This window comes from Solanum stenotomum, chromosome 8, assembly GCF_019186545.1.
Source record: "Solanum stenotomum isolate F172 chromosome 8, ASM1918654v1, whole genome shotgun sequence".
Lineage (NCBI taxonomy): Eukaryota > Viridiplantae > Streptophyta > Magnoliopsida > Solanales > Solanaceae > Solanum > Solanum stenotomum.
The window spans coordinates 47,292,889-47,300,991 of NC_064289.1; positions in this window are offsets into that span (position 1 = coordinate 47,292,889).

Here is an 8,103-nt window from a genome sequence, read left to right on the forward strand (position 1 = left end):
ATTAATAAACACATGTTCTTAACTAATATTATGAAGAAACAATTGATTTATATTTTTCAAATTAGTATATTTCAATTGAATTAATCATAAAAATTAAGAGTACAGGATTTCTATGAACATCATGAATACATGTTTGACCAAAAGATTAATATTATAAATAAAATGCCATAAATTATTAAAATATTTGATAAAAAGATAATCTATCACGTCTAACTAAAAATATAATGTCTTGTAATGTGAAGTCTCAATTCAATACTACTAAAACAAAAGAAATTGAAAATAAAACATAAATTCTAAATTCTAAATAATTTTTTTTTAGCATAACTCTTATGTCAAATTTAAACATAACATACATAAATATGGTTTAAAAGAAAAGGAAAATGTTAGTCTATAAACTGAGATATACTTTAATTAAAAATTAGAATGCAAATAAAGTTATGCTAATGAAAAAAATAAAAACATAGCATAAAAAATAGACAATATAAAAATTGCATGGAATCACATGAAGTAAAGATTGAAAATTAGAAGGAATTGAAATATAAATAATATAAAATAAAAAATAAACTTCTAGAAAATTTTAGAATAATAAAAATAAGAAAAGAATTAAAAATAATAGAAAAAAAAATTAAAACAAAAAAATAAAAAGAAAAAAACTAAAAGTAAACAACTTGTAATAACCAACAATTCATAGCATCTCCTTGTGAATTGGAGAGTGTAATTACTTCTGCCAAATACACCCCAATTAAATGTTGATCAAGTAATTACATGACCAACCAAACACGTCAGACATTGTAATTACACTTAATTACACCAAATCCAATTATTAGGATGACTTTCCTAATAGACCCTAAATCACAATGAGTCTTTCAACAAAAAAACAACAGACCTATGTAATATAAAGAATTATAAACTCTAATTTCGAACAATACACATACCTCTCAAGGTATGTGTTCTCAAGTGTTCGAGTTACCCCAACTTGAAGACAATAATCATAATTCAGTTTATAACATATTGAACCTAAGATTACATTAACCTTACAACTCAATGACAAACTCCTAATACGAAATGTTAAAATTCTTAGCCTAACTCTGTAATTGGAACTAGTTCTTTAATTTGTTTTTTCAATATTCAAGCAACATTGCAAAATTAATTTGCCAATTGCCTTTTTGGTCTGTGAATGTGTGTGCTACTCTGAACAATTGTTCTTCTATTTAAGCATAACTCTCAAGAGAATTGTTCTTCATTACCAACTGCACATTAACTCAAACTCTCTTGACTTAGAGCTCTATTTTAAGTGAGACTCCTTCTTCAAGTCAAACTACTTGCTTCTTTGGTGTTCTAGTCGAACTCCAACGCCTCAATGCAACACATGTTTATTTCCTTTGAATTTATTAGAATTAACCCTTATCCATTCCTTGATTTTTGCATACTTGTTTTTATTGACTTACATGTTTCATGTCACCTTATCAATCATCAAAACTACACAGAACCCAATATATCCCTCATTTTTTTGACAGCAAACATATTGTCTTTTTGCATTCTAAAATCTATACATATAGCCTGTAGGCACTAAAGTAAGGAACACTAGAATGAAACAAGGTAGTATATACATTATAAATACTGTATAAACCTTCTCTCTCCCCTTTTGGCATCATCAAAAATATATTTCAACCCTTAATATATTTGCCAAAGTTAATAGGTAAATAAGTCATGATCACGGGGGCTATTATCACCAAGACAATCATATTAGGACTTCCTACAACATAAAAATGAATTAAAAAGAGAGAGAACATGAGTCAGTTAAGGCAAAAGATAAGTATTTCATTAACTTTCCAGATAATAATCTACATAAAAGCTAAGATAGAACTGAATAACATTAAATAGTTGAGCAACAAATGAAAAAGTACGTTAGGAGCAAAACAAAACTAGAGGCACAAAAATGTATAAGCCAAGAGGAGGATGAAATAGGTGGTAAAGTAGTGTCAACCGAAGAATAAATTTTGCATATTATTGAAAGTATTAGACAACTTGAGCTCCTTTAGGAAGAAGACGAAGAAACACTTGAGAGTGTTGAAGAAAAAAAGAAATGTTTCAAATTTGAGACTAAAATAATTTGAGTCGTTGTGCTAAAGATAGCGGGTTTGGGCCTGATTTATTTGAGAAATATATTGAATTCGAGCTGCTTCACTTTGATTCAATAAGTGGCCCAACTCTAAATATTGTGTTATATATACTTGTATATGTATAAGAGTTGTATTTACTTTATACTAGTATTTTATCCTGGTATGTAATTATATAATGAGTCTAGTCTAGGCGGTTGCTGGTGAAGTATTTATATTAGGAGTCTATAAAAGCTTAGAAGGCTGTTGATTTATTAATACAATGTATTGTACAACACAATTTTTATTTCGGAAAAGATATACAAAGAGAAAGTTTCTCAAACTCATTTTCCTTTTACATGGTATTAATAGTCATGAATCTAAAAACTGATTCTCAGCTTAATTCGCTTCATACCAAAAATATCCATGGGAGAAACTATAATGACCCTCCAAATCATTTTCTCCATTTTCAGCATTTTTTGGCATTTAGATATTTTCTGTAGTGGCCCCAAGTCCTTTATGACTTGCTAAGACTGATAGTCCGATCACCAGACAATTCGTTTGATTTTTATGCAAGTTTTCCTATTTTTGAGCTTCTGAAGTTTGAATTGTTGACTTCGGTCAAAATATTAGGTAAACGACCTCAAAATGCAGTTATAATGATTTCATAAGCTCCGAAACATTGAGTTTGATTTAGGAGGACTTTAGGTCCAAGTCCCAAGACTTTAAACTCATATTTAGCAACCATGTGGCTTATTGCTAAAATAGAGCTTGGGTGTGGAACTCACTTTTCATCGAGACAACCTCCATTGAAGGTTTCGATAGTTCATTGAGTTTGGAATGCCATTTCTAATTGGATAGCATTTATGGTTTGAGTTGGTGGGACCCCAAATTAATTTCAAAGGTCTGGTGGAGATTTAGGATTTTTGTCCCAGCTGCTAGTGCAAACACTCTTGTAGATCCTAGGCTCTCACCTGTGACCTCGCTCCTACAAAGCCAGGGCTTCTCCTACGGGCTGGCTGCATCAACAAGTCTTTCACTGTCGCTTCTGCAGAGCATTTCACGTCGGCACTACACTACTCATACGAGCTATAGGGTTACCGATGAGACCCTGGTGGGAGTTATACCCTGCTGGGAGTTATATCTTTCTCTTCTTCTTCATTCTTCATAAGTGAAAAGAAGAGTTTGAGAGCTCAGGTTAGGATGATTTCTTGGGGATTGAGATGGGATTGGCGTGGGGGCGTTGTTGGAGTAATATTTATCTTTTCTAAATCGTCAGTCCTCGTTAATTTTCTCGATTATTTCTTGAAATTGGGTGTTCTTTCTAGTTTGTTGGTTTTGTTTCGGGGCTATTTGAGCTCGAATCGTGTCTATTTTTGTGGCACAAGTTCCTTTATGTAGTTGGGACATATTAGTGGAATTGATTTTGTGATTCTTTGTACGGGTCCTCATTGTCATTTCAACTTGAGTTTAGACACAAGTGCATTTATTGCAATTTGGGTATCGTTTTACTCATAGTGTTGCATAGTTTGCCATTTTGATAGTATCATGGCATTCGGAGGACGTGAAGAAGAGTTAGAAAGCTCGTGGACGATTTGAGATCGTAGTTCGACTTCCAGGAAGGCTACAAACTACTTTATTTTAGATTGTTCTACATGAGATAAATTCTTAGTTTAGATTGCATGTGAGTTAGGATTGTATTTGATGGATTTCAAATTTCTTCCTCATTTCTATTTTCTTCATTCTTGTAGGAGCCTTAGATTGGTATCATCTTGCGAAATCCTTAGCTTAGGCTGGAAATTCTTATTTCATGGTTTAGTTTAGTGTTGCTATCCTCTTCGGAGTAGACGATTGAGGCTTTAGAATAGTAGTGATCTTAGTGCCTTATATTGAGTTCTTATTGATTGTTTAGGTCATATGGTTGTCTTATGTTGAAATTGCTATGGGTTAGTACCCTTCACTAGTGCATGCAATATGAGCTTGCTTTGGTATTATGGAAACTTACCATAAATAGGGATGTAGACTTGATGTTGATCCCTACTTTAAACTAGTGTCATGACCCACCACCTTACCCTTCATTTGTACTGGAAGAAGCGAGGAAGAACCTAGAGTTGTGGAGAGGTTAGTGGAACACTCTAGATTTCCCTAAACCTTTCCTTAGAAGACTCTAGAAACCCTTTAGATATTTTAAGAATACCTTGGAATATCCTAGAACATGTAGAGAGTTCTAGAGAGGGACCTAAGTGTAAATACTTTAGGGACTTGTAAAGTAATTTTAAATTGCAATTTAGCCCCTAGGTTGTAGTATAAATAGAGGTGCAATTCATTTGCAAAGCATCACTAAAGTTGTAAAGCATTCCACAAGCAATACAAAAGCCTTCTTCCAAAAGCTCTCTTATTCTTTCTAAGTCTTTCTTTGCATTCTCTTAGCGATCTTAGTCTTAAAGGCTTGTTTGAGCTTACAAGATCTTGCAAGAGTAGTGAGTAAGTTGTCAAGTGCCACACAGAGCTTTAGCGAAAACTCTAAGTCCGTGACAATGTGGTATCAGAGCAAAGGTTTGATACTAAGGGAATGTCCAAAGAAGGAGATGTAAACGCCGCTAGCACCACCAACGTTAGGCTGAATGGTGGAAAGAAGAACCGCAAGGGAAAAAAGCACCAAAAGAGTAATGAGGAAATGTTGCTCAACCCGATACCAAGCGAGGCGCTAATATCTCACCCACCTTCAACCACCGAAGCAAGTGATGATGACCGTTACGAGGAGCCCATTGACGTCACACCTGGAGATGAGTATATCGCAAGGGTTGAAACGGCGAGGCGGGCCGTGGAGATATTAAGACAACGTTTGAACATGGCCGATGGAAAGTTCAAAACTCTCGAGGACTTCACCCTTGAGGATACCGCAACATCCGCAAGGAGTTTGAGAGATGTCAGTGGGCCGAGTTCGAGATGAAGCAGGCCATCACTTCCTTGGAGTGTCAACTCATGGAGGCATTGAGCACGATCGAGACCATGAAGGCCGATATGAAATCATTCAAGAAAGGCGTGGAAGCTGGAGGATCTATGTCATCTGATCGTGATAGGGAGGCCAGGGTCGAGGCTCCCAAGCCATCTATGTTCAAAGGCGTCCGTGACGCACAAGAGGTGTAGAATTTCTTAGGGCATTTGGAGAATTACTTCAAGTGCAACAGGGTGAAAAGTGGTGAGAGTAAGATCAACACTGCGGTGTTGTACCTCTCGGAGATAGCCATGCTATGGTGGAAGCGCAAAGAGTCTGAAATAGGGAAGGGGTTGTGCACCATCAACATTTAGGAGCAATTGTGAGACGAGTTCAAGAAAGCCTTCTTCCCTAATAATGTCATCTATGAGGCGAAACAGAAGTTTAGGGAACTGAAGCAGATGGGAAACATATGCGCATACGTGAAGGAGTTCACTACCCTCACGCTTCAGATTCCTAACCTCACGGATGAAGATATGTTGTTCCACTTCATGGATGGGCTGCAAAATTGGTCCAGGACAGAGTTGGAACACCAACAGGTCAGGACTATCGATGAAGCCATTACGTAGGCCGAAGCTTTAACAAAGTTAAGGCATGCGAAGCCCGACAGAGCCAGATGAGAGGAAGTAAGAGGTAGTCATGACCATGGTGGGGGAGATCATAGCAAAGTTAAGAAGCAATGACCACATCCCAAGAATCATGATACCTTTAGGTCCGATGGCAAGAAGTCTGGACGTCATGGCGACACGGAGAAGAAGGTAAAAACTACTAAAAGAAATGGTTGCTACGTATGTTGTGGGTCGCATGGCTATGCAAGGTGCCCTGAATTGAAGAGCATTGGTGCTATCCTGCGAGAGAGGAAGGAGAAGGATGCACAAGAGCAAGGACACAGTTGGGCTTGATAGGACTATGCGGAGCTATCACCAAGCAGCCATGGAAGCCAAAAGAATACGGCGCGCACTATGTCGACATCATGATCAATGGAAGACCCACCGTGCTATGGTCGACATGGGTTTAAAGGCCAACATCATGACCAAGACGGTATCGACAAGGTTGGGGTTGAGTTACAGTCCAAGTAACGTCCAACTCAGGATGGTCAATGCACCACCAACTCCCGTGTGCGGAGTCGCGCATGGAGTAAGCATCACGCTTGGCGAGTGGTAAGGTAAAACCAACTTCACTGTTACTCCTTTAGATCTCTTTGGCATAATTCTTGAGAAAGAGTTCTTCCAGCAATGCCACGCGGTGATCGCTCCTTACCTCCAACAACTATTGGTCATGAAGCAAGAGGGATCATGCATGGTGCCTCTGGTTAAGGTACCGAAGACGGAAGAAAAAGTCCGTCTAACAGCCAAGCAACTCGTAAGAAGCCCTAAGAAGAAGGAGTCAACATCTGTATCCACGATTACAAGTTCAAAAGAATACAATGGTGCTAAAAGGTCGTTGCCACCACTCATGAAGAAAGTTCTAAAAGAAACAATGTCGTGATGCCAAAGAAACCGCCAAGGCGCTTGCCTCCTAGGAAGGAGGAAGATCATAAGGCCAAGCTAGAAGAAATAAGGAAGCAGTTGAAAGAGTTACACGAGGTCCTTGATTGAGTCAATGGATTATTGGTCGCGCATGCGAAAGACAAGATTCAGTTGCCTATGCATCGGCGATGTGACGTGGTTGTCGCATCAATAGGTAGGAGAGAGTGTCATGACCTGCCACCTTACCCTTAAAATTTTGCACTGGAAGAAGAGAGGAAGAACCTAGAGTTGTGGAGAGGTTAGTGGAACACTCTAGATTTCCCTAGACCTTTCCTTAGAAGACTCTAGAAACCCTTAGATATTTTAAGAATACCTTGGAATATCCTAGAACATGTAGAGAGTTCTAGAGAGGGACCAAAGTGTAAATACTTTAGGGACTTGTAAAGTAATTTTAAATTTCACTTTAACCCCTAGGTTGTAGTATAAATAGGGCTGCCATTCATTTGCAAAGCATCACTCAAGTTGTAAAGCATTCCACAAGCAATACAAAATCCTTCATCCAAAAGCTCTCTTATTCTTTCTAAGTTTTTGCCTGCATTCTCTTAGCGATCTTAGTCTTAAAGGTTTGCTTGAGCTTACAAGATCTTTCAAGAGTAGTGAGAAAGTTGTCAAGCACCGCATGAGCTTTAGCGAAAACTCTAGTCTGTGACACTAGGCTTCATAAACTTAATTTTTTATGATAGTCATAGGTTGACATTAGTTATGCTCAATATTTATTTAAGTAATGCTTTCAGGCTAAGGTTAAGACCCTTGAGTTACCCTTTTGGCTGTCATATTCTTTATAAATTCCTTCATTTTCTAAGTAGTAGTGATCTTATTATGATATTATTGTTGCAAGTATTGATATATTGTTGGGCTTGAGGTCGTGGTTGAGGACCAACTGAATTTCAGGTTAGTTTTCTATGCTTTGGGAACACAGTGATGCCAATTATGTGCTTTAAGTTGTGTAAATGCTATTATGATGCTGGTGATAACATGCATGGCATGGTTACTCACTTTCACATGTTTTATGGTACAATACAGGTACACGCATTGATTTTCACTTCTATTTTTTGAGAAAATCTGATTTCACACTTTTTCTCTTAAACTGGTTTTAACGAAAATCGATAACTTTACCAGTTTGAAATATATTTTTTCTGAGATAAAAAGGTATCGGGGATGTGGTAACTGTTTAATTTATTGGTCGATGAGAATGCCGACCCTATTTACTCTGACGAGGTTGATATGTATTGCTGGTACCATGACAGAGTAGATCCGGTACTATAATGGATATGTTATTGATTTCTAGACGGGAAGTATGTATGGACTTCTTGAGTCCCTAATGGGTACCTCCCTGATAGATTGGTATTAGAGTCTATGTTTACTGATATGGTTAATATGAGAGCAAGTTTCTAGTAAAGTCCTTTGGATCGGTGTAGAGACGTTTGTATTCTTTCTTCGGGGGGGCTATAAGGCATTCTTAGGAAATTCCATTTCT